The following is a 24,627-nucleotide window of genomic DNA, read 5'->3' on the forward strand; positions in this document are numbered from 1 at the left end:
TGGCCATGTCTCTGAGTATTGCACACCTTGTGCTTTTGGGCACTCCAGTGATGTTGCAGCTCTGAAATATGGCCAAACTGGTGGCAAGTGGCATCTTGGCAGCTGCACGCTTGACTTTTCTCAGTTCATGGGCAGTTATTTTGTGCCTTGGTTTTTCCACACGCTTCTTGCGACCCTGTTGACTATTTTGAATGAAACGCTTGATAGTTCGATGATCACGCTTCAGAAGCTTTGCAATTTTAAGAGTGCTGCATCCCTCTGCAAGATATCTCACTATTTTTTACTTTTCTGAGCCTGTCAAGTCCTTCTTTTGACCCATTTCGCCAAAGGAAAGGAAGTTGCCTAATAATTATGCACACCTGATATAGGGTGTTGATGTCATTAGACCACACCCCTTCTCATTACAGAGATGCACATCACCTAATATGCTTAATTGGTAGTAGGCTTTCGAGCCTATACAGCTTGGAGTAAGACAACATGCATAAAGAGGATGATGTGGTCAAAATACTCATTTGCCTAATAATTCTGCACTCCCTGTATATTTATTATAAAAACTAGCATGCATGATGTCTCCCAGGTTCACCAAGCCGGAGAGTGCAGCACTGGTCAATGCCGTCAAGGACTTCTATCCGCAGCTGTTTGGGAACAAGAAGAGGTCGACGAAGCAGAGCATTAAGAAGGCCCTCTGGGTGTCTATCACCAATGATGTTAATTTGGTGTGTGGCATCTAGAGGACCACAGATCAAATCATGCGGAGGTTCGGGGATATGAGGTTGCGTCTAAGTAAGAAAGTCGACCTCATAAGGGAGTGGGTAACAGCCCGTTGGAGGGATGGAAGGAAAGTTACACCCCCACGGAAACTGTACCTGCTAATTTATGAGGCGACTTTATGCGACCTCCTCAATCTCCAGGTCCCCCGCAGATTTAGATCCTCTCGCTCCTTCTTCTTCTTCCCTCCCAGCTGCTGGATATGAAAGTCCTGACCCGGAGGCCAGTGCAGCTGCTTCACCGTCTGGTGGCCTGGGAGATGAAAGTCGAGAGGCTGAACCAGGTAACTATCAGACTTCATATTATATATTAATATTTGAGTAGATATTTAAGCAATGTGTATATAGTCATATATTCAACCTATATAGATCTCACAACACACGTTACATATGTTTAGATATCTGAATTTAGATTTGTCACACATGAAATAGGAATGATGTTTCTTGCGCTCTCCAGAATATGCGTCACAGAGCGAAAATGGTATTGCGCATCCGTGAAATCCCTATCATCCGCCATTTCAGACATTGACTATTGAATCATACTACAGTTCTAAATATTAATTGTTATCATTCAATATTAACAAATATTCGATTGGAATCTCGTAATACACCCAATTGGAAATATATTTGAAGTCTTTAGAAATGATACCCATCCCACTACTATATCCAAATCAATTCTGAATCACATATGCGCAATTCTGCTTTGAATCATTGCGCAATGATCACGAAAGACAGAATTGCACACACACGTGAACATGTGTTTGCTGTAACAGTGGCATAACTTTAGACATGTTGGTCAAATGTATACGTTAATTAGTATATATGTGAAGAATACAGTATCCTTATTTAAAATATTCTACATTATAAAAACTATACTAGCAAGATCAAATAAAAATTGAACAATCTCTATCAATTGATGACAATGCAAGAAGACACAAAATGACTTAAAGCGACAGTCAACAACATAAAAGATAGAAAATAAGAATGCATGATCTCTTTATCCATTAATTTAGTAAACAATTAACTCACGTGAATACAAATATAATTTTTGTTTGTCAATAAGAATATCAAAATCTGATTGTTCATGTCCATGGCCTGATTTGTATTAATGATATCCAATCCTGATTGAATATTTTACAGATATGGATATTGTTTCTGGAACCTCGAGCCCGTGTTCGTCACAGCATGGTATGTCTCATTTTAATTTACCTTTCTCTTACATACTTGGATATATCATTACATAATACATTCACATTGATCTATATTTATAGGGATACTCTAATTCTATTTTCTTGTTATTTTCAAAGAAGAATCACGAATCAGAGTTGTGATCCCATTGTAATCCAAATCTCAGTTTATAAGTATTAGAAGCTATTCCTTCGATTCTTGATATCTTCATTTTAATGTAATCTTAGTGTTATGCCCATTTAATATTCTTCCCCTTGGTAGTGTTTTACATTTTTTTGTCTACATTTAGACAACATAAACACATTTTTACATGTGCAGATTACAGAAATATATTTCTCGTATGCTTTGATAATGTATGTTTATCATTAAAGGGACATGAAAAACAACATTTAACTTTAATGATTTAGACACAACATGTGATTTTAAAAAAAAACATTATAATTTTCTTTGATTATCTACCTTGCTTCAGTCTATTGTTATCCTTAGTTGAAAATCATATCTAGGTAGGGTCAGGATCAGCAATGAAAAGAAAAAGGGGGGGTGGGATAAGCGCTCCGGAAAGAGCAAACCTAAGGTGAAATAGTGATTCTAATATAATAAATAACAAAATTAGTCAAAGATGTTGAATATATATGTGTGAACAAAAATGCCAAAAAGTGACAGAAAATTGTCAATTTAATAAAAGATAACCAATATAAACAGATAATTACATTACATATAATAAAATCGGATAAAGGAACTCATATAAGTCTAAGATTCCGGCATCACAGGATTACAATAATAACAAATAAGAAATTCCTAACATATAAAATTGGCGATCGCTATATTAAAAATTACAGTATACAGAAACTTGATGTGGCAATAATTCTGCTGACCAGTAGCAAAACAATCTTATGTTCAATTAAGGAGAGGTGACTCTGTTCTGGATGACAACAAACAACTATTATGTCCGTTATAAGCTATGGAACATGTGATCCGTGGGTGATGACGTCACGTCATGTGACTAGTATTACTGATCCAATGTTATCCAATAGTATCCAATGATTAGTGTGTAGCGTTATATTTGAAAAATATATATACCGGTATATGAAAAAGAAAAAGAAACAAAAATGTAAATTATTTTCCGTAACAATAAAAAGGATACTTGCAAGTAGTAGTTCGCTATCCTCCAATTTCCCCAGTGGAAGGGAAGTAATGCAGCTGAAAGGAACAACAATGTAGATGAAAATAAAGGTGAGTGTCCGTCTTTTTCTTTCCAAACTCCAAATGGATCGATTTTCTTTATAAGGTGCTCTTTATTCAGCAATCCTTTAGGTGGATAAGGTGCTCTTTATTCAGCAGTCCTTTAAGTGGATAATGTTATGGTAACTGAAACCCAAGGTCTCTTGCAAGCACACAGGAATTATTCATATATCTAGCTCATGTGAAGTGTGTGAGCTAGAAATGAACCTGTTGTTTGTGCCGCCGTAGAAACAGGTGAGTTAAAATGGAGCTCTATGGCTATAAAATTGTGAACACCGCACACAGGAATTATTCATATATCTTGCTCAACTGGAAATGAAGAGCTTGAAATGAACCTGTAATGTGCTGAGTGGGGAAGTAAATAAGATTCTGTAAGCCAATCTACGCGTTTCGGCAGAGTTACCTGCCTTTATCAAGATGCTTACAGATAGAAAAAAGAAGCCTAATATAGGGAGTATATGGGTGTGTCAATTAGAATGTGGGCGTGATGATAATTAACCCTATGTTGAATGGGTCATAGATGAAATATTCAGCTTGTGTATATGCACATAGATAAAAAATGTAAATAGGTCTATGAGTGGATATGTTGCATAGTAAGTAACAATTTTATCAATTATGATTTATAAAAATACATATTATATATAAAAAATAAACAATAAAAAATGAAAGAAATATAAAAGAAAAAACACAATATATAAAGGACCATTATATCTCATTAGAAATACCTAAGTATACATTTTAATTGACTGGAAAATGTACACTATTAATTTGAAATGGCTCAGGATCAGCAATGCATTAGTGGGAGTAACCTGCTGATTGTTTGATGCACAAACTTGCCTATTTTCATTTGTTCAACACATCTTCAGATAACAGTAGGGCATAGTTGCTCCTTAATAAAACTTTCAAATCAAAAAGTATATTTGAATGTTTTTAAAATCACATGCTGGATTTGAATCATGCAAATTAATACAATTACACATTTGTAGTTTCATGTCCCTTTAAGAGCAAATGATAATTAAAGAATCCTGATGATATCCTTAAATTACATATTTGATTGTAATTGCATGCTCCATCCCATTCATTACATCAACATATGGACTAGACAATTCATTAACAGCGACATTGTCAAATAAAGATATTTTTATATTTAATATTAAAGGGACACTGAAAACTAAATTTCTCTTTTGTGATTCAGATAGAGCATTCAATATTAATAAACTTCATCATTTACTCCTGTAATCACATTTTATTCATTCTCTTGTTATTTTTATTTGAAATGCAAGAATGTAAGTTTAGATGCTGGTCCATTTTTGGGAAACAACCTGGGTTGTTCTTGCTGATTGGTGGATACATTCACCGACCAATAAACAAGTGCTTTTTGTGGTTCTGAAACCAAATGCATGCTCTATCTGAATCACAAAATTAAAGAATTGGGTTGAGTGTCCCTTTAAAAATAAATATATTCATTAATCATTACACTGTTTGGATGAAACAATATTGATATGTATATTACGTATTCACTCTTGGACTTCCTTTATATATATAAGCATACTCTAACAGCACCATGATGACATATTTTTACATATATCTTCTGTTTTGCATTGTGATCAATATGTGTTGTGTCCTAAAACAGATTACTGTACATTGCACAAATGGATCGATGTGCCACATGGCTTAGGTTCCATTTGTCACCAGTTGTTATTCCAAGTGTTGTGTGTGTATTATTTTAAAAACATGGATCAATACTTTTATTTATATATGCCATAGAATAATATGAGAAGAATTGGCTGTCTAATATATTAAGAAATCAAACATATGTGAAAGACATAATTTGTTTTACAATCACCTTGATTAACTCATAAATTTATGGTTCATATTAGTGCTCTATTCTTCACATTTCTAAGTATATTATTTGTTAGATTCTAGACCAATGTGATTTAGTGATGTCTAAACTGTGTTCACTAATATATTTTAATATCATTAATAGATGTAGTTTATGTGGCGAGCATAGAGGGATCCAGCAGCAATGGTGAACAGCCTTTGCAGGCTTCTGGTAAGTCCATTGACTCATTCATATGTCATTGAAGGTGTATTTTTAAAAAAATATTATGATCATGATTCTGATGAAGCATTCCATTTTAATAAAAAATATAATTTACTCCTCTGATTATATATATGTTATTTTATTTATTAAGATTAAGATCTCAAAGCTTCTCAGTCTACACCTGTTTGTGCTTTAAAACATGGCTAGCATATGTTTTTTTGAAAAATTAATTTAGACAACAATCATCAAGTCATACACATATGAGAACTTGAGAACTCTTAAATGTTCCATGTACTCAGCTTTTAACAATATTGTAAAAATACAGAGACTAAAATGTAATTATTACTCATCAATAATTACAAATCTAATTTCATTTGTATGCTCCATCAAAATGATGAAATTCCTGACTTTGGATCAGTATCTCTTTAATGCAACATTGATGTGTGTCCTTGAGCAACAGTAACATATGTTAAAATATAGGATTTTAACATGTACACAACATGTTATGTTTTACAGAGATTGATGTAACATGTGAGATGGAGGAGGAAGTGGCTCCCTTGGAGTCTGATGGTATGTCAAATATATGTTACATGTATCGAACATGTATTATTGTTTAAAAATCATGCTCTTGAAGAAAAACAAAGTCTACAGCTTTGTCCCTTTAAAATTTAGGATTCCATTATTTTTAAAATACACTACTGCCCCGCTTTCTATATCATGCAGCATGAACATATGTTTGTATTTTTCTTAAATTTATGTATGATTTGTCATTAATGACATCATGATGTCACATGCATATTCCATGCAAAACCACAATAATCAGCTTCTGATTGTCCAGAAAGTCATTGCTATTCATCTGAGTGCCTAGATGCAGACCATATCCTTATGGCATCATTGTTTATAAATTCCAAACCACTTCTAAGTATACATAAAACATAATCATGTTTAAATTCCTTGTTTTAATTTCATGATGTATGAGATGTAAATATATTTAAAATATGTTTATGTGTAGACTGTCTATTTCAATTAAACAAATATTAATATTCCACAAAATTAAAGCATGCATTGATGAATGTGTCTATTAATATTGGGAAGACATACATTTAATACTAATGTAAAAGAGAGATTCACAACATTAATCTGAAATTTGAATCAGATAGAGCCGATTATATTATTAATCGATAAGATGAATGGTAGTATCTACTGTGTATATATTCAGAAGAGTAATTGATTGAAGCATCAAGCTTAAAATTAGAACATTAAAAGATTATAAAGGCAATCACCCAAATATATATGTAAATCAGTGTTTACCTGGTTTAAAACGCTAGGTGGAGTGGCCATTACAATATCATAATATTACACACTCCCATATTATTCAATTGTTGAATATTCTAAAATCAATCCACGGGCATGTGTCTAAAATAACTCAATTAAATTTCAATCTCAAATGCATACATGCATACCAACATATTCTACAAAATATAAATATATTATAAATTCATAAATATTAGCACATAATGTTGCCTTTGATAAATATGATTTGTAATCTATTTATCAAATGTTACGTTAAAAATAACAGAGTTTAAAGGATCTATTAAATCTTATTGATTGATTACAGTCAATCAATAACTTAAAACATAGTCCTTATTGTGACTTAGTATCAAAGTATCAATATTTTATGAGAACAAGAATCCAGACATTAACTAATGTAGAATCTTTATTTCTTTCAAGATAATAATATTTAATGATATATGTCTATTTTGATATATTTCAGATGGACCTTCCACTTCTGGGCATCAGCCTTCTGCCCCTCCCCAGTCAGAAGCCCCTCCCCAGTCAGAAGCCCCTCCCCAGCCCCAAACCACTCCCGGCCCTTCCCATTCCTCCTGTCCTGTCCCTCCCAAAAAACGCCCCTTTGCCCCCCCTCGCCGCTCTCCCCGTATTGCCGCCCGTACAGCTTCCCAACCTGCCCAGCCCCCAACTCACCAGGCCCCTGACTCCCCAGCTATATGGGCTATCCCTGAGCGGCAGCCCAATCCCATCCGCCCCCTTCCCTCTCCCTCCAGACTTTTCCCCCAGTCCCCACCTTCATTGTCCTGGGTGTTGGATTGTCCTTCCCGGCCACAGATGTAAGTATCATTACAAATCCACATTATAACATACTTTCTTAAAGGGACATTATAGTGAAATAGTTATACATAAATTTATATTTTAAATAAAAAATGTTTTGAAAAAGCTTTTTTTTATTTGATTAATCTAAATGTTTTCGATATTCAGTTTTGTGAAATCAACATCCACATTTTCGAATATATAAATGATATTGCTTAGATGTTGTATATCTATTCTGTTTATATGACAATATTTTGTATTTGTTATCACTGCCCTTTTCACAGTGTGTCATAAACCAAAGAAATATATTTTTCAGGATTGAGCGGGTTTTGATTTTTGTTAAGATCTTAAATGGACATACTATAAACTAGAAATATAAACTATATACTATAAAATAGTTTTTCCCTTAATGTGTTTACAATTAGTTTTTGTACCACATGAAGAGTCTAAAATGTATGCAATTTGCTTGTTATTGCTTCTTTGTGTAAATGAATTAGCTGATTTTGTGTTTTGAAGCCACAACCTAATAAAATGGTTTGAACTTGTAGGTATTATCAGATCTCATTACTATCTCCCATTTATAAAATATACATGCTTCTTTGTCTCATATAACTCCATATACCAATCACCAAGACTTGGATAGAACAATTGAGAATTAACTTTTTCTTACCTTATCTCTTCTATAACCCACTGGGAGTGTAATTTCTTCTGCTTGCTGTGTTTACACAGCTTTGCCTCAAGGCCAAAAGTTTTAAGGATAGGTGTGGATACCACAGGCTAAATAAATTATTTCAGATGCCAATGTAAGGACAATGTAAATACTTATAAACTATTTAATACACTCCAGCAGGTAAAAAGGATAATTGTGAAACAATTAAAGGGGAGAACATTTTTTGATTAAACTGTCCCTTTAATGGTTTATCTATGAAGAACATATTTAATGTGTAAATCTTGTATATAGTTTCATTATAATAATGATTTGTCTTTTTATTATTACAATGTCTCTTTGCTCTCTTTTTATTGTGTGCTTGAATTAACAATAATTTTTATACTTTATTTTCGTTTAGGTTGTTACTCAGCATGGTTAGTGCTAGAGGCTCTAGCACGTATAGAGCAGACCATGCGGAGGAACAGTCTGTTGCTGGGAAGGATGCACAACACCATGCATGGCCAGCTGCGGGTGCAGCGCTTGACTCTAGAGCGCCTTCTGCGTCTAGAGTCAATGCATCTCTCTCCTCTGCTTTCAGGTACGTGAATAGAGACCCTGTCATTCTGCAACTATTCACTGCTCTCTGGTGTTTTTACCTCTCCTGTAACTCTCTTCTGGTACGTGAATAGAGACCCTGTCATTCTGCAACTATTCACTGCTCTCTGGTGTTTTTTACTCTCCTGTAACTCTCTTCTGGTACGTGAATAGAGACCCTGTCATTCTGCAACTATTCACTGCTCTCTGGTGTTTTTTACTCTCCTGTAACTCTCTTCTGGTACGTGAATAGAGACCCTGTCATTCTGCAACTATTCACTGCTCTCTGGTGTTTTTTACTCTCCTGTAACTCTCTTCTGGTACGTGAATAGAGACCCTGTCATTCTGCAACTATTCACTGCTCTCTGGTGTTTTTTACTCTCCTGTAACTCTCTTCTGGTACGTGAATAGAGACCCTGTCATTCTGCAACTATTCACTGCTCTCTGGTGTTTTTTACTCTCCTGTAACTCTCTTCTGGTACGTGAATAGAGACCCTGTCATTCTGCAACTATTCACTGCTCTCTGGTGTTTTTTTTACTCTCCTGTAACTCTCTTCTGGTACGTGAATAGAGACCCTGTCATTCTGCAACTATTCACTGCTCTCTGGTGTTTTTACCTCTCCTGTAACTCTCTTCTGGTACGTGAATAGAGACCCTGTCATTCTGCAACTATTCACTGCTCTCTGGTGTTTTTTACTCTCCTGTAACTCTCTTCTGGTACGTGAATAGAGACCCTGTCATTCTGCAACTATTCACTGCTCTCTGGTGTTTTTTACTCTCCTGTAACTCTTCTGGTACATGAATATTTACATAGAGCAAATGATTTTAGTTTGTTAATTTAGTCCTACATCTGTTGTACTGTTATCCAATGTGTTATGTTTGATATACCTTACTGTTTTCAAATGCAATTGCTAATGTAATACTGTGTCTTATGTGTTTAACTGGTTCCCTCTTTTGTAAAAATGCCTAATATCTTCATATTCCTTTTTGCTGCCTTTTGTCTCTATAACAAACTACATTACTCATTTACTCCTTCTCCCTCTCCACCTGCACTGTTTATTAGCCCATCTCTCTTAAACTCACATTACTTTTGTACTCATGAACTTTACCAATTCCTAAACACTCTCTCTCCCCCCTGCACCTTGTCTCAAAAGCAGTCTCACTACTGCAAATCTGTATCTCATCTTATGTCACTCTCCCTCTTGCTTCTACTAACTGCTGGCGACATCTCCCCTAATCCTGGTCCCCAACAACTGCCTAGCCGTGCACATCCATGTGTACATTCCCACAGACTCAAAAAACAAAACTCTGACAACCTTACTCACATTCATCTTGCATCAAAAGCCACTTCCCCTTTCCCTTGTGCACTTTGGAATTCTCGCTCTGTTTGCAACAAACTCACTTCTTTACATGACCTCTTTATCTCCCGCTCCCTCAACCTTCTGGCCCTAACAGAAACCTGGCTCTCTCCCCTAGACACAGCATCCACTGCTGCTCTGTCACATGGGGGTCTCCACTTCAGCCACACTCCTAGGTCTGGTAATAGACAAGGAGGTGGTGTTGGTATTTTACTTTCCTCTCATTGCACCTTTCAACAAATACACCCCATCTCTTCCCTCACATTTTCTTCATTCGAAACCCACATGATTTGCTTATTCTCTCCTCTTTCTATACGTGTCGCAGTCATATACCGTCCTCCTGGCTCCTCAACTCAATTTCTAGATCACTTGGCTGCATGGCTACCTTATTTCCTTTCCTCAGACACCCCTTCCCTCATTCTTGGTGACTTCAACATCCCTCTTGACAATCCCACTGCCTCCTCTGCAAAACAACTTCTGCAACTCACTTCCTCTTTTGGTTTGTCACAATGGACTGATTCTCCCACTCACAAAGATGGTCACTCCCTTGACCTGATCTTTAGCTATCGATGCACCCTCTCAAACTTCAGAAACTCCCCCTTTCCTCTTTCTGACCACCATCTCCTTACTTGAAACATATCATCCCTCCCTACAACTCTCCCTCCTTCTGCTCCTCACACCAAACTTCACAGAAGCATTACGTCATTAGATCAACAACAGCTTTCTAATTCCATCAAACCTCTCCTCTCATCCTTCTCCTCCTTTTCATGCCCTGACCAATCTATCTGCCACTATAATTCCACCCTTACATCCGTCCTTGACAATCTCGCCCCTCTTACAATAGCTCGGAAATCAAACACTCATCCTCAGCCCTGGCATACTCCACTGACACGATACCTACGCAGAAGTTCCCGTACTGCTGAGCGGCACTGGAGAAAATCTAGGAGTTCAGCTGATTTTCAACACTACAAATTTATCTTGAACTCCTACTACTCTGCCCTTAATTTCCATAAGCAACACTACTTCTCTACTCTTATCTCTAATCTTTCTTCAAACCCAAAACGTTTGTTCTCCACTTTCAATACTCTTCTCCGCCCTCCCCCACCTCCTAATACAACTTCTCTGTCAGCTCAAGACTTTGCCAACCACTTCAATAACAAAATCAACTCCATCAGAAATGAAATCAGCTCTCAACATAATTCCATTCCCTCACCCCCTCAAATGCTCTCAATCAACCACAACCCACATAACCTTAAACTTAGCTCATTCTCCCCTGTTACTGAGGAAGAAGTTTCGGCACTTATACTGCGCTCTCACCTCACTACCTGTCCCCTTGACCCTATCCCCTCACAGCTACTCCCCTCCCTCTCTGCCACCCTTACCCCTATACTCACACACACTTTCAACCTCTCCTTCAGCACCGGTATATTTCCCTCATCGCTGAAACATGCACTGGTCACACCTATCCTCAAAAAACCTTCCCTTGATCCTACCTCCCCATCCAACTACCGCCCTATTTCCCTCCTCCCTCTTGTATCAAAGCTTCTCGAAAAACTAGCTTATGCACGCCTTTCCCATTTCCTTACAATAAACTCCCTTCTTGGCCCATTGCAATCTGGATTTCGTCCCCATCACTCCACAGAAACAGCAATTGTTAAGGTTACCAATGACCTACTTACAGCAAAATCAAAAGGCCACTTCTCTCTGCTTATTCTCCTTGATCTGTCCGCAGCCTTTGACACTGTTGACCACCCTCTCTTGCTCCAAACCCTCCAATCCTTCGGCATATGTGACACAGCCCTCTCGTGGCTCCCTTCCTACCTGTCAAACCGTACCTTTAGTGTAGCCTTCTCTGGGGCCTCCTCTGCCCCGTCACCACTTTCTGTCGGAGTACCGCAAGGCTCTGTTCTCGGTCCCCTTCTCTTCTCAATCTACACGTCATCACTAGGTTCCCTAATAAAGTCCCATGGTTTACAATATCATTTGTATGCCGACGACACCCAAATCTACTTCTCTGCACCAGAACTTTCTCCTTCCTTGCTAACCCGTGTCACTAACTGTCTTTCTCACATCTCCAACTGGATGTCCTCTCACTACCTCAAGCTAAATCTCTCCAAAACTGAGCTCCTTATTTTCCCCCCTTCTTCAAAACTCTCCACCCCCAATCTCTCTATAACTGTTGACAACTCCATCATTACCCCTACCCCGCATGCCCGATGTCTCGGGGTCACTTTTGACTCAGATCTTTCTTTCACTCCTCACATTCAGACTTTGGCTAAAGCCTGCCGCTTCCACCTTAAAAACATCTCTAAAATTAGACACTTCCTTACACAAGACACAACTAAGATTTTAATCCACTCTCTCATCCTCTCCCGCCTCGATTACTGCAACTCTGTCCTCTCTGGTCTCCCCACCTACCGCCTAGCTCCTTTACAATCCCTAATGAATGCCTCTGCCAGACTCATCTTCCTTACAAGTCGCTCTTCATCTGCTGCACCTCTCTGCCAATCTCTTCACTGGCTTCCTCTTGCCTCTAGGATCAAACACAAAATTCGCACTCTGACATACAAAGCCCTCAACTGCACTGCTCCCCCCTATATCTCTGATCTTGTCTCCAGATACTCTCCTTCCCGTCCCCTTCGCTCTGCTCAAGACCTCCTACTCTCCTCCTCTCTTGTCACCTCATCACACTCCCGTTTACAGGACTTCTCCAGACTGGCTCCCATCTTGTGGAACTCTCTGCCTCGCTCCACAAGACTCTCTTCTAGTTTTAAAAGCTTCAAGTGCTCCCTAAAGACTCTACTGTTCAGGGATGCATACAACCTACGCTAACCTTACTTTATACCAGTTCCTCTCCTCCATTGCTATCCCGTGATCCCCCCTAGCATGTAAGCTTAAGAGTCCAGCTGTTTGTTGATCACCTTCTCAAGAGCTGACTACAACAGTGCAACTCTTGGCAGGGCCCTCTACCCATTTGATCCCTATAACTGTTTTTTTTTTTTTTTTTTGTACTCCGCCTTTGTTAATAGCGCTGCGGAATCTGTTGGCGCTCTACAAATAACCGATAATAATAATAATAATAAAATAATAATAATAATGCATGGATCCGCAGCTGGTAATGCACAGGACGATGACAGTGATGCTGATGCCCAATAAGTGGAGGAACCGGAGATGCTCCGAGGGCGCAGATACGAATCTTCCGTCCATGTTACTTTGTGTGTTTGTTTGTTTTTATTGTTGCCATTTGGCCTTTTTGTTTTTTGTTGTTGTGTCTGTTGCACTCTTTCACCTTGTCAAATGGCTCCAATGGAGCTGTGTTGGCCCTTGTCAACTCCCTCCAAGGACTGTGATGCACTATTGCAACTTGTCAAATGGCTCCATTGGGGCTGTGTTGGCCCTTGTCAACTCCCTCCAAGGACTGTGATGCACTATGGCACCTCGTCAAATGGCTTCAATGGGGCTGTGTTGGACCTTGTCAACTCCCTCCAAGGACTATGACGCACTATGGCACCTTGTCAAATGGCTCCAATGGGACTGTGTAGGCCCTTGTCAACTCCCTCCAAGGACTGTAATGCACTCTTTCACCTTGTCAGATAGCTCCAATTGGGCTGTGTTGGCCCTTGTCAACTCCCTCCAAGGACTGTGATGCACTCTTTCACCTTGTCAGATGGTTCCAATGGGGGCTGTGTTGGCCTTTGTCAACTCCCTCCAAGGACTGTGATGCACTATTTCACCTTGTCAAATGGCTCCAATGGGGCTGTGTTGGACATTGTCAATTCCCTCCAAGGACTGTGATGCACTATGGCACCTTGTCAAATGGCTCCAATGGGACTGTGTTGGCCCTTGTCAACTCCCTCCAAGGACTGTGATGCACTCTTTCACCTTTTCAAATGGCTCCAATGGGGCTGTGTTAGCCCTTGTTAACTCCCTCCAAGGACTGTGATGCACTCTTTCACCATGTCAGATGGCTCCAATGGGGCTGTGTTAGCCCTTGTCAACTCCCTCCAAGGACTGTGATGCACTCTTTCATGTTGTCAGATGGTTCCAATGGGGCTGTGTTGGCCCTTGTCAACTCCCTCCAAGGACTGTGATGCACTCTTTCACCTTGTCAAATGGCTCCAAGGGGGATGTGTTGGCCCTTGTCAACTCCCTCCAAGGACTGTGATGCACTCTTTCACCTTGTCAGATGGCTCCAATGGGGCTGTGTTAGCCCTTGTCAACACCTTCCAAGGACTGTGATGCACTCTTTCACCTTGTCAGATGGCTCCAATGGGGCTGTGTTGGCCCTTGTCAACTCCCTCCAAGGACTGTGATGCACTATGGCACCTTGTCAAATGGCTCCAATGGGGCTGTGTTGGCCCTTGTCAACTCCCTCCAAGGACTGTGATGCATTCTTTCACCTTGCCAGATGGCTCCAATGGGGCTGTGTTGGTCCTTGTCAACTGCCTCCAAGGACTGTGATGCACTCTTTCACCTTGTCAAATGGCTCCAAGGGGGCTGTGTTGGCCCTTGTCAACTCCCTCCCAGGACTGTGATGCACTCTTTCACCTTGTCAGATGGCTCCAATGGGGCTGTGTTAGCCCTTGTCAACACCTTCCAAGGACTGTGATGCACTCTTTCACCTTGTCAGATGGCTCCAATGGGGCTGTGTTGGCCCTTGTCAACTCCCTCCAAGGACTGTGATGCACTATGGCACCTTGTCAAATGGCTCCAATGGGGCTGTGTTGGCCCTTGTCAACTCCCTCCAAGGACTGTGATGCATTCTGTCACCTTGCCAGATGGCTCCAATGGGGCTGTGTTGGCCCTTGTCAACTGCCTCCAAGTACTATGATGCACTCTTTCACCTTGTCAGATGGCTCCAATGGCGCTGTGTTGGCCTTTGTCAACTCCCTCCATGGACTGTGATGTCCTCTTTCACCTTGTCAGATGGCTCCAATGGGGCTGGGTTGGCCCTTGTCAACTCCCTCTAAGGACTGTGATGCACTCCTTTACCTTGTCAAATGGCTCCAATGGGGCTGTTCTGCCCTTTGTTGGCCCTTGTCAACTCCCTCCAAGGACTGTGATGCACACTTTCACCTTGTCAGATGGCTCCAATGGGGCTGTGTTGGCCCTTGTCAACTCCCTCCAAGGACTGTGATGCCCTCTTTCACCTTGTCAGAGTGCTCCAATGGGGCTGGGTTGGCCCTTGTCAACTCCCTCCAAGGACTGTGATGCACTCTTTTACCTTGTCAAATGGCTCCAATGGGGCTGTGCTGCCCTTTGTTGGCCCTTGTCAACTCCCTCCAATTACTGTGATGCACTCTTTCACCTTGTCAGATGGCTCCAATGGGGCTGTCTTGGCCCTTATCAACTCCCTCCAAGACTGTGATGCACTCTTTCACCTTGTCAAAAGGCTCCAATGGGGCTGTGTTGGCCCTTGTCAACTCCCCCCATGGACTGTGATGCCCTCTTTCCCCTTGTCAGATGGCTCCAATGGTAGCTGTGTTGGCCTTTGTCAACTCCTCCAAGAAATTTGATGCACTATGGAACCTTGTCAAATAGCTCCAATGGAGCTATTTTGGCCCTTGTCAACTCCCTCCAAGGACTGTGATGCACTCTTGTGAAATGGCTCCAATGGGGCTGTGTTGGCCCTTGTCAACTCCCTCCAAGGACTGTGATGCATTCTTTCACCTTGCCAGATGGCTCCAATGGGGCTGTGTTGGCACTTGTCAACTGCCTCCAAGGACTGTGATGCACTCTTTCACCTTGTCAGATGGCTCCAATGGCGCTGTGTTGGCCTTTGTCAACTCCCTCCAAGGACTGTGATGTCCTCTTTCACCTTGTCAGATGGCTCCAATGGGGCTGGGTTGGCCCTTGTCAACTCCCTCCAAGGACTGTGATGCACTCCTTTACCTTGTCAAATGGCTCCAATGGGGCTGTGCTGCCCTTTGTTGGCCCTTGTCAACTCCCTCCAAGGACTGTGATGCACACTTTCACCTTGTCAGATGGCTCCAATGGGGCTGTGTTGGCCCTTGTCAACTCCCTCCAAGGACTGTGATGCCCTCTTTCACCTTGTCAGATGGCTCCAATGGGGCTGGGTTGGCCCTTGTCAACTCCCTCCAAGGACTGTGATGCACTCTTTTACCTTGTCAAATGGCTCCAATGGGGCTGTGCTGCCCTTTGTTGGCCCTTGTCAACTCCCTCCAAGGACTGTGATGCACACTTTCACCTTGTCAGATGGCTCCAATGGGGCTGTGTTGGCCCTTGTCAACTCCCTCCAAGGACTGTGATGCCCTCTTTCACCTTGTCAGATGGCTCCAATGGGGCTGGGTTGGCCCTTGTCAACTCCCTCCAAGGACTGTGATGCACTCTTTTACCTTGTCAAATGGCTCCAATGGGGCTGTGCTGCCCTTTGTTGGCCCTTGTCAACTCCCTCCAATTACTGTGATGCACTCTTTCACCTTGTCAGATGGCTCCAATGGGGCTGTCTTGGCCCTTATCAACTCCCTCCAAGACTGTGATGCACTCTTTCACCTTGTCAAAAGGCTCCAATGGGGCTGTGTTGGCCCTTGTCAACTCCCTCCAAGGACTGTGATGCACTCTTTTGCCTTGTCAGATGGCTCCAATGGGGCTGTGTTGGCCCTTGTCAACTCCCCCCATGGAATGTGATGCCCTCTTTCACCTTGTCAGATGGCTCCAATGGGGGCTGTGTTGGCCTTTGTCAACTCCTCCAAGAAATTTGATGCACTATGGAACCTTGTCAAATAGCTCCAATGGGGCTATTTTGGCCCTTGTCAACTCCCTCCAAGGACTGTGATGCACTCTTGTGAAATGGCTCCAATGGGGCTGTGTTGGCCCTTGTCAACTCCCTCCAAGGACTGTGATGCACTATTGCACATTTTCAAATGGCTGCAATGGGGCTGTTTTTTTTGCCCTTGTCAACTCCCTCCAAGGACTGTGATGCACTCTTTCACCTTGTCAAATGGCTCCAATGGGGGCTGTGTTGGCCCTTGTCACCTCCCTCCAAGGACTGTGATGCATTCTTTCACCTTGTCAGAGGGCTCCAATGGGGCTGTGTTGGCCCTTGTCAACTCCCTCCAAGGACTGTGATGCCCTCTTTCACCTTGTCAGATGGCTCCAATGGGGCTGTGTTGGCCCTTGTCAACTCCCTCCAAGGACTGTGATGCCCTCTTTCACCCTGTCAAATGGCTCCAATGGGGCTGTGTTGGCCCTTGTTAACTCCCTCCAAGGACTGTGATGCACTCTTTCACCTTGTCAGATGGCTCCAATGGGGCTGTGTTAGCCCTTGTCAACTCCCTCCATGGACTGTGATGTACTCTTTCACCTTCTCAGATGTTCCAATTGGGCTGTGTTGGCCCTTGTCAACTCCCTCCAAGGACTGTGATGTAGTCTTTTACCTTGTCAAATGGCTCCAATAGGGCTGTGTTGGCACTTGTCAACTCCCTCCAAGGACTGTGATGCACTCTTTCACCTTGCCAGATGGATCCAATGGGGCTGTGTTGGCCCTTGTCAACTCCCTCCAAGGACTGTGATGCACTATGGCACCTTGTCAAATGGCTCCAATGGGGCTGTGTTGGCCATTGTCAACTCCCTCCAAGAACTGTGATGCATTCTTTCACCTTGCCAGGTGGCTTCAATGGGGCTGTGTTGGCCCTTGTCAACTCCCTCCAAGGACTGTGATGCACTCTTTCACCTTGTCAGATGGCTCCAAAGGGGCTGTGTTGGCCCTTGTCAACTCCCTCCAAGGACTGTGATGCACTCTTTCACCTTGTCAAATGGCTCCAATGGGGCTGTGTTAGCCCTTGTCAACTCCCTCCAAGGAATGTGATGCACTCTTTCACCTTGTCAGGTGGCTCCAATGGGGCTGTGTTAGCCCTTGTTAACTCCCTCCAAGGACTGTGATGCCCTCTTTCACCTTGTCAGATGGCTCCAATGGGGCTGTGTTAGCCCTTGTGAACTCCCTCCAAGGACTGTAATGCACTCCTTCACCTTGTCAGATGGTTTCAATTGGGCTGTGTTGGCCCTTGTCAACTCCCTCCAAGGACTGTGATGCACTCTTTCACCTTGTCAAATGGCTCCAATGGGGCTGTGTTGGCCCTTGTCAACTCCATCCAAGGACTGTGATGTACTCTTTTACCTTGTCAGATGGCTCCAATGGGGCTGTGTTTGCCCTTTTCAACTCCCTCCAAGGACTGTGATGCACTATGGCACCTTGTCAAATGGCTCCAATGGGGCTGTGTTGGCCCCTTCTCAACTCCCTCCAAGGACTGTGATGCATTCTTTTACCTTTCCAGATGGCTCCAATGGGGCTGTGTTGGCCCTTGTCAACTCCCTCCAAGGACTGTGATGCAATCTTTCACCTTGTCAAATGGCTCCAATGGGGCTGTGTTGGCCCTTGTCAATTCCCTCTAAGGACTGTGATGCACTCTTTCACCTTGTCAAATGTCTCCAATGGGGGCTGTGTTGGCCCTTGTCAACTCCCTCCAAGGACTGTGATGCACTCTTTCACCTTGTCAGATGTCTCCAATGGGGCTGTGTTGGCCCTTGTCAACTCCCTCCAAGGACTGTGATGCCCTCTTTCACCTTGTCAGAGTGTTCCAATGGGGCTGTGTTGGCACTTGTCAACTCCCTCCAAGGATTGTGATGCACTCTTTCACCTTTTCAGATGGCTCCAATGGGGCTGTGTTGGCCCTTGTCAACTCCCTCCAAGGACTGTGATGCCCCTTGTCAGATGGCGCCAATGGGGCTGTGTTGGCCCTTGTCAACTCCCTCCAAGAAATGTGATGCACTATGGCACCTTGTCAAATAACTCCAATGGGGCTGTGTTGGCCCTTGTCAACTCCCTCCAAGGACTGTGATGCACTCTTGTCAAATGGCTCCAATGGGGCTGTGTTTGCCCTTGTCAATTCCCTCCAAGGACTGTGATGCACTCTTTCACCTTGTCAGATGGTTCCAATGGGGGCTGTGTTGGCCTTTGTCAACTCCCTCCAAGGACTGTGATGCACTCTTTCACCTTGTCAAATGGCTCCAATGGGACTGTGTTGGCCCTTGTCAACTCCCTCCAAGGACTGTGATGCACTCTTTCACCTTGTCAAATGGCTCCAATGGGGCTGTGTTAGCCCTTGTTAACTCCCTCCAAGGACTGTGTGGCACTCTTTCACCTTGTCAGATGGCTCCAATGGGGCTGTGTTAGCCCTTGTCAACTCCCTCCAAGGACTGTGATGCACTCTTTCACGTTGTCAGATGGTTCCAATTGGGCTGTGTTGGCCCTTGTCAACTCCCTCCAAGGACTGTGATGCACTCTTTCACCTTGTCAAATGGCTCCAATGGGGCTGTGTTGGCCCTTGTCAACTCCCTCCAAGGACTGTGATGCACTCTTTCACCTTGTCAGATGGCTTCAATGGGGCTGTGTTAGCCCTTGTCAACACCTTCCAAGGATTGTGATGCACTCTTTCACCTTGTCAAATGGCTCCAATGGGGCTGTGTTAGCCCTTGTCAACACCTTCCAAGGATTGTGATGCACTCTTTCACCTTGTCAAATGGCTCCAATGGGGCTGTGTTGGCCCTTGTCAACTCCCTCCAAGGACTGTAATGCACTCCTTCACCTTGTCAGATGGTTTCAATTGGGCTGTGTTGGCCCTTGTCAACTCCCTCCAAGGACTGTGATGCACTCTTTCACCTTGTCAAATGGCTCCAATGGGGCTGTGTTGGCCCTTGTCAACTCCCTCCAAGGACTGTGATGTACTCTTTTACCTTGTCAGATGGCTCCAATGGGGCTGTGTTTGCCCTTTTCAACTCCCTCCAAGGACTGTGATGCACTATGGCACCTTGTCAAATGGCTCCAATGGGGCTGTGTTGGCCCCTTCTCAACTCCCTCCAAGGACTGTGATGCATTCTTTTACCTTTCCAGATGGCTCCAATGGGGCTGTGTTGGCCCTTGTCAACTCCCTCCAAGGACTGTGATGCAATCTTTCACCTTGTCAAATGGCTCCAATGGGGCTGTGTTGGCCCTTGTCAATTCCCTCTAAGGACTGTGATGCACTCTTTCACCTTGTCAAATGTCTCCAATGGGGGCTGTGTTGGCCCTTGTCAACTCCCTCCAAGGACTGTGATGCACTCTTTCACCTTGTCAGATGTCTCCAATGGGGCTGTGTTGGCCCTTGTCAACTCCCTCCAAGGACTGTGATGCCCTCTTTCACCTTGTCAGAGTGTTCCAATGGGGCTGTGTTGGCACTTGTCAACTCCCTCCAAGGATTGTGATGCACTCTTTCACCTTTTCAGATGGCTCCAATGGGGCTGTGTTGGCCCTTGTCAACTCCCTCCAAGGACTGTGATGCCCCTTGTCAGATGGCGCCAATGGGGCTGTGTTGGCCCTTGTCAACTCCCTCCAAGAAATGTGATGCACTATGGCACCTTGTCAAATAACTCCAATGGGGCTGTGTTGGCCCTTGTCAACTCCCTCCAAGGACTGTGATGCACTCTTGTCAAATGGCTCCAATGGGGCTGTGTTTGCCCTTGTCAATTCCCTCCAAGGACTGTGATGCACTCTTTCACCTTGTCAGATGGTTCCAATGGGGGCTGTGTTGGCCTTTGTCAACTCCCTCCAAGGACTGTGATGCACTCTTTCACCTTGTCAAATGGCTCCAATGGGACTGTGTTGGCCCTTGTCAACTCCCTCCAAGGACTGTGATGCACTCTTTCACCTTGTCAAATGGCTCCAATGGGGCTGTGTTAGCCCTTGTTAACTCCCTCCAAGGACTGTGTTGCACTCTTTCACCTTGTCAGGTGGCTCCAATGGGGCTGTGTTAGCCCTTGTCAACTCCCTCCAAGGACTGTGATGCACTCTTTCACGTTGTCAGATGGTTCCAATTGGGCTGTGTTGGCCCTTGTCAACTCCCTCCAAGGACTGTGATGCACTCTTTCAACTTGTCAAATGGCTCCAATGGGGCTGTGTTGGCCCTTGTCAACTCCCTCCAAGGACTGTGATGCACTCTTTCACCTTGTCAGATGGCTTCAATGGGGCTGTGTTAGCCCTTGTCAACACCTTCCAAGGATTGTGATGCACTCTTTCACCTTGTCAAATGGCTCCAATGGGGCTGTGTTGGCCCTTGTCAACTCCCTCCAAGGACTGTGATGCACTCTTTCACCTTGTCAGATGGCTTCAATGGGGCTGTGTTAGCCCTTGTCAACACCTTCCAAGGATTGTGATGCACTCTTTCACCTTGTCAAATGGCTCCAATGGGGCTGTGTTGGCCCTTGTCAACTCCCTCCAAGGACTGTGATGCATTCTTTCACCTTGCCAGATGGCTCCAATGGGGCTGTGTTGGCCCTTGTCAACTCCCTCCAAGGACTGTGATGCACTCTTTCACCTTGTCAGATGGCTCCCATGGCGCTGTGTTGGCCCTTGTCAACTCCCTCCAAGGACTGTGATGTCCTCTTTCACCTTGTCAGATGGCTCCAATAGGGCTGGGTTGGCCCTTGTCAACTCCCTCCAAGGACTGTGATGCACTCTTTTACCTTGTCAAATGGCTCCAATGGGGCTGTGCTGCCCTTTGTTGGTCCTTGTCAACTCCCTCCAAGGACTGTGATGCACACTTTCACCTTGTCAGATGGCTCCAATGGGGCTGTGTTGGCCCTTGTCAACTCCCTCCAAGGACTGTGATGCCCTCTTTCACCTTGTCAGATGGCTCCAATGGGGCTGGGTTGGCCCTTGTCAACTCACTCCAAGGACTGTGATGCACTCTTTTACCTTGTCAAATGGCTCCAATGGGGCTGTGCTGCCCTTTGTTGGCCCTTGTCAACTCCCTCCAATTACTGTGATGCACTCTTTCACCTTGTCAAATGGCTCCAATGGGTCTGTGTTGGCCCTTGTCAACTCCCTCCAAGGACTGTGATGCACTCTTTCACCTTTTCAGATGGCTCCAATGGGGCTGTGTTGGCCCTTGTCAACTCCCCCCATGGACTGTGATGCCCTCTTTCACCTTGTCAGATGGCTCCAACGGGGCTGTGTTGGCTTTTGTCAACTCCTCCAAGAAATTTGATGCACTATGGAACCTTGTCAAATAGCTCCAATGGGGCTATGTTGGCCCTTGTCAACTCCCTCCCAGGACTGTGATGCACTCTTGTGAAATGGCTCCAATGGGGCTGTGTTGGCCCTTGTCAACTCCCTCCAAGGACTGTGATGCACTATTGCACATTCTCAAATGGCTCCAATGGGGCTGTTTTTTTGCCCTTGTCAACTCCCTCCAAGGACTGTGATGCACTCTTTCACCTTGTCAAATGGCTCCAATGGGGGCTGTGTTGGCCCTTGTCAACTCCCTCCAAGGACTGTGATGCACTCTTTCACCTTGTCAGATGGCTCCAATGGGGCTGTGTTGGCCCTTGTCAACTCCCTCCAAGGACTGTGATGCCCTCTTTCACCTTGTCAGATGGCTCCAATGGGGCTGTGTTGGCCCTTGTCAACTCCCTCCAAGGACTGTGATGCACTCTTGTGAAATGGCTCCAATGGGGCTGTGTTGGCCCTTGTCAACTCCCTCCAAGGACTATGATGCACTATTGCACATTCTCAAATGGCTCCAATGGGGCTGTTTTTTTGCCCTTGTCAACTCCCTCCAAGGACTGTGATGCACTCTTTCACCTTGTCAAATGGCTCCAATGGGGGCTGTGTTTTCCCTTGTCAACTCCCTCCAAGGACTGTGATGCTCTCTTTCACCTTGTCAGATGGCTCCAATGGGGCTGTGTTGGCCCTTGTCAACTCCCTCCAAGGACTGTGATGCCCTCTTTCACCTTGTCAGATGGCTCCAATGGGGCTGTGTTGGCCCTTGTCAACTCCCTCCAAGGACTGTGATGCACTCTTTCACCCTGTCAAATGGCTCCAATGGGGCTGTGTTGGCCCTTGTTAACTCCCTCCAAGGACTGTGATGCACTCTTTCACCTTGTCAGGTGGCACCAATAGGGCTGTGTTAGCCCTTGTCAACTCCCTCCAAGGACTGTGATGTACTCTTTCACCTTCTCAGATGTTCCAATTTGGCTGTGTTGGCCCTTGTCAACTCCCTCCAAGGACTGTGATGCACTATTGCACATTCTCAAATGGCTCCAATGGGGCTGTTTTTTTGCCCTTGTCAACTCCCTCCAAGGACTGTGATGCACTCTTTCACCTTGTCAAATGGCTCCAATGGGGGCTGTGTTGGCCCTTGTCAACTCCCTCCAAGGACTGTGATGCACTCTTTCACCTTGTCAGATGGCTCCAATGGGGCTGTGTTGGCCCTTGTCAACTCCCTCCAAGGACTGTGATGCCCTCTTTCACCTTGTCAGATGGCTCCAATGGGGCTGTGTTGGCCCTTGTCAACTCCCTCCAAGGACTGTGATGCACTCTTTCACCCTGTCAAATGGCTCCAATGGGGCTGTGTTGGCCCTTGTCAACTGCCTCCAAGGACTGTGATGCACTCTTTCACCTTGTCAAATGGCTCCAATGGGGCTGTGTTGGCCCTTGTCAACTCCCTCCAAGGACTGTGATGCACTCTTTCACCTTGTCAGATGGCTTCAATGGGGCTGTGTTAGCCCTTGTCAACACCTTCCAAGGATTGTGATGCACTCTTTCACCTTGTCAGATGGCTCCAATAGGGTTGTGTTGGCCCTTGTCAACTCCTTCCAAGGATTGTGATGCACTATGGCACCTTGTCAAATGGCTCCAATGGGGCTGTGTTGGCCCTTGTCAACTCCCTCCAAGGACTGTGATGCATTCTTTCACCTTGCCAGATGGCTCCAATGGGGCTGTGTTGGCCCTTCTCAACTCCCTCCAAGGACTGTGATGCACTCTTTCACCTTGTCAGATGGCTCCCATGGCGCTGTGTTGGCCCTTGTCAACTCCCTCCAAGGACTGTGATGTCCTCTTTCACCTTGTCAGATGGCTCCAATGGGGCTGGGTTGGCCCTTGTCAACTCCCTCCAAGGACTGTGATGCACTCTTTTACCTTGTCAAATGGCTCCAATGGGGCTGTGCTGCCCTTTGTTGGTCCTTGTCAACTCCCTCCAAGGACTGTGATGCACACTTTCACCTTGTCAGATGGCTCCAATGGGGCTGTGTTGGCCCTTGTCAACTCCCTCCAAGGACTGTGATGCCCTCTTTCACCTTGTCAGATGGCTCCAATGGGGCTGGGTTGGCCCTTGTCAACTCCCTCCAAGTACTGTGATGCACTCTTTTACCTTGTCAAATGGCTCCAATGGGGCTGTGCTGCCCTTTGTTGGCCCTTGTCAACTCCCTCCAATTACTGTGATGCACTCTTTCACCTTGTCAATTGGCTCCAATGGGTCTGTGTTGGCCCTTGTCAACTCCCTCCAAGGACTGTGATGCACTCTTTCACCTTGTCAGATGTCTCCAATGGGGCTGTGTTGGCCCTTGTCAACTCCCTCCAAGGATTGTGATGCACTCTTTCACCTTTTCAGATGGCTCCAATGGGGCTGTGTTGGCCCTTGTCAACTCCCCCCATGGACTGTGATGCCCTCTTTCACCTTGTCAGATGGCTCCAATGGGGCTATGTTGGCCTTTGTCAACTCCTCCAAGAAATTTGATGCACTATGGAACCTTGTCAAATAGCTCCAATGGGGCTATGTTGGCCCTTGTCAACTCCCTCCAAGGACTGTGATGCACTCTTGTGAAATGGCTCCAATGGGGCTG

This window comes from Bombina bombina, chromosome 1, assembly GCF_027579735.1.
Source record: "Bombina bombina isolate aBomBom1 chromosome 1, aBomBom1.pri, whole genome shotgun sequence".
In the NCBI taxonomy this organism is placed as follows: domain Eukaryota; kingdom Metazoa; phylum Chordata; class Amphibia; order Anura; family Bombinatoridae; genus Bombina; species Bombina bombina.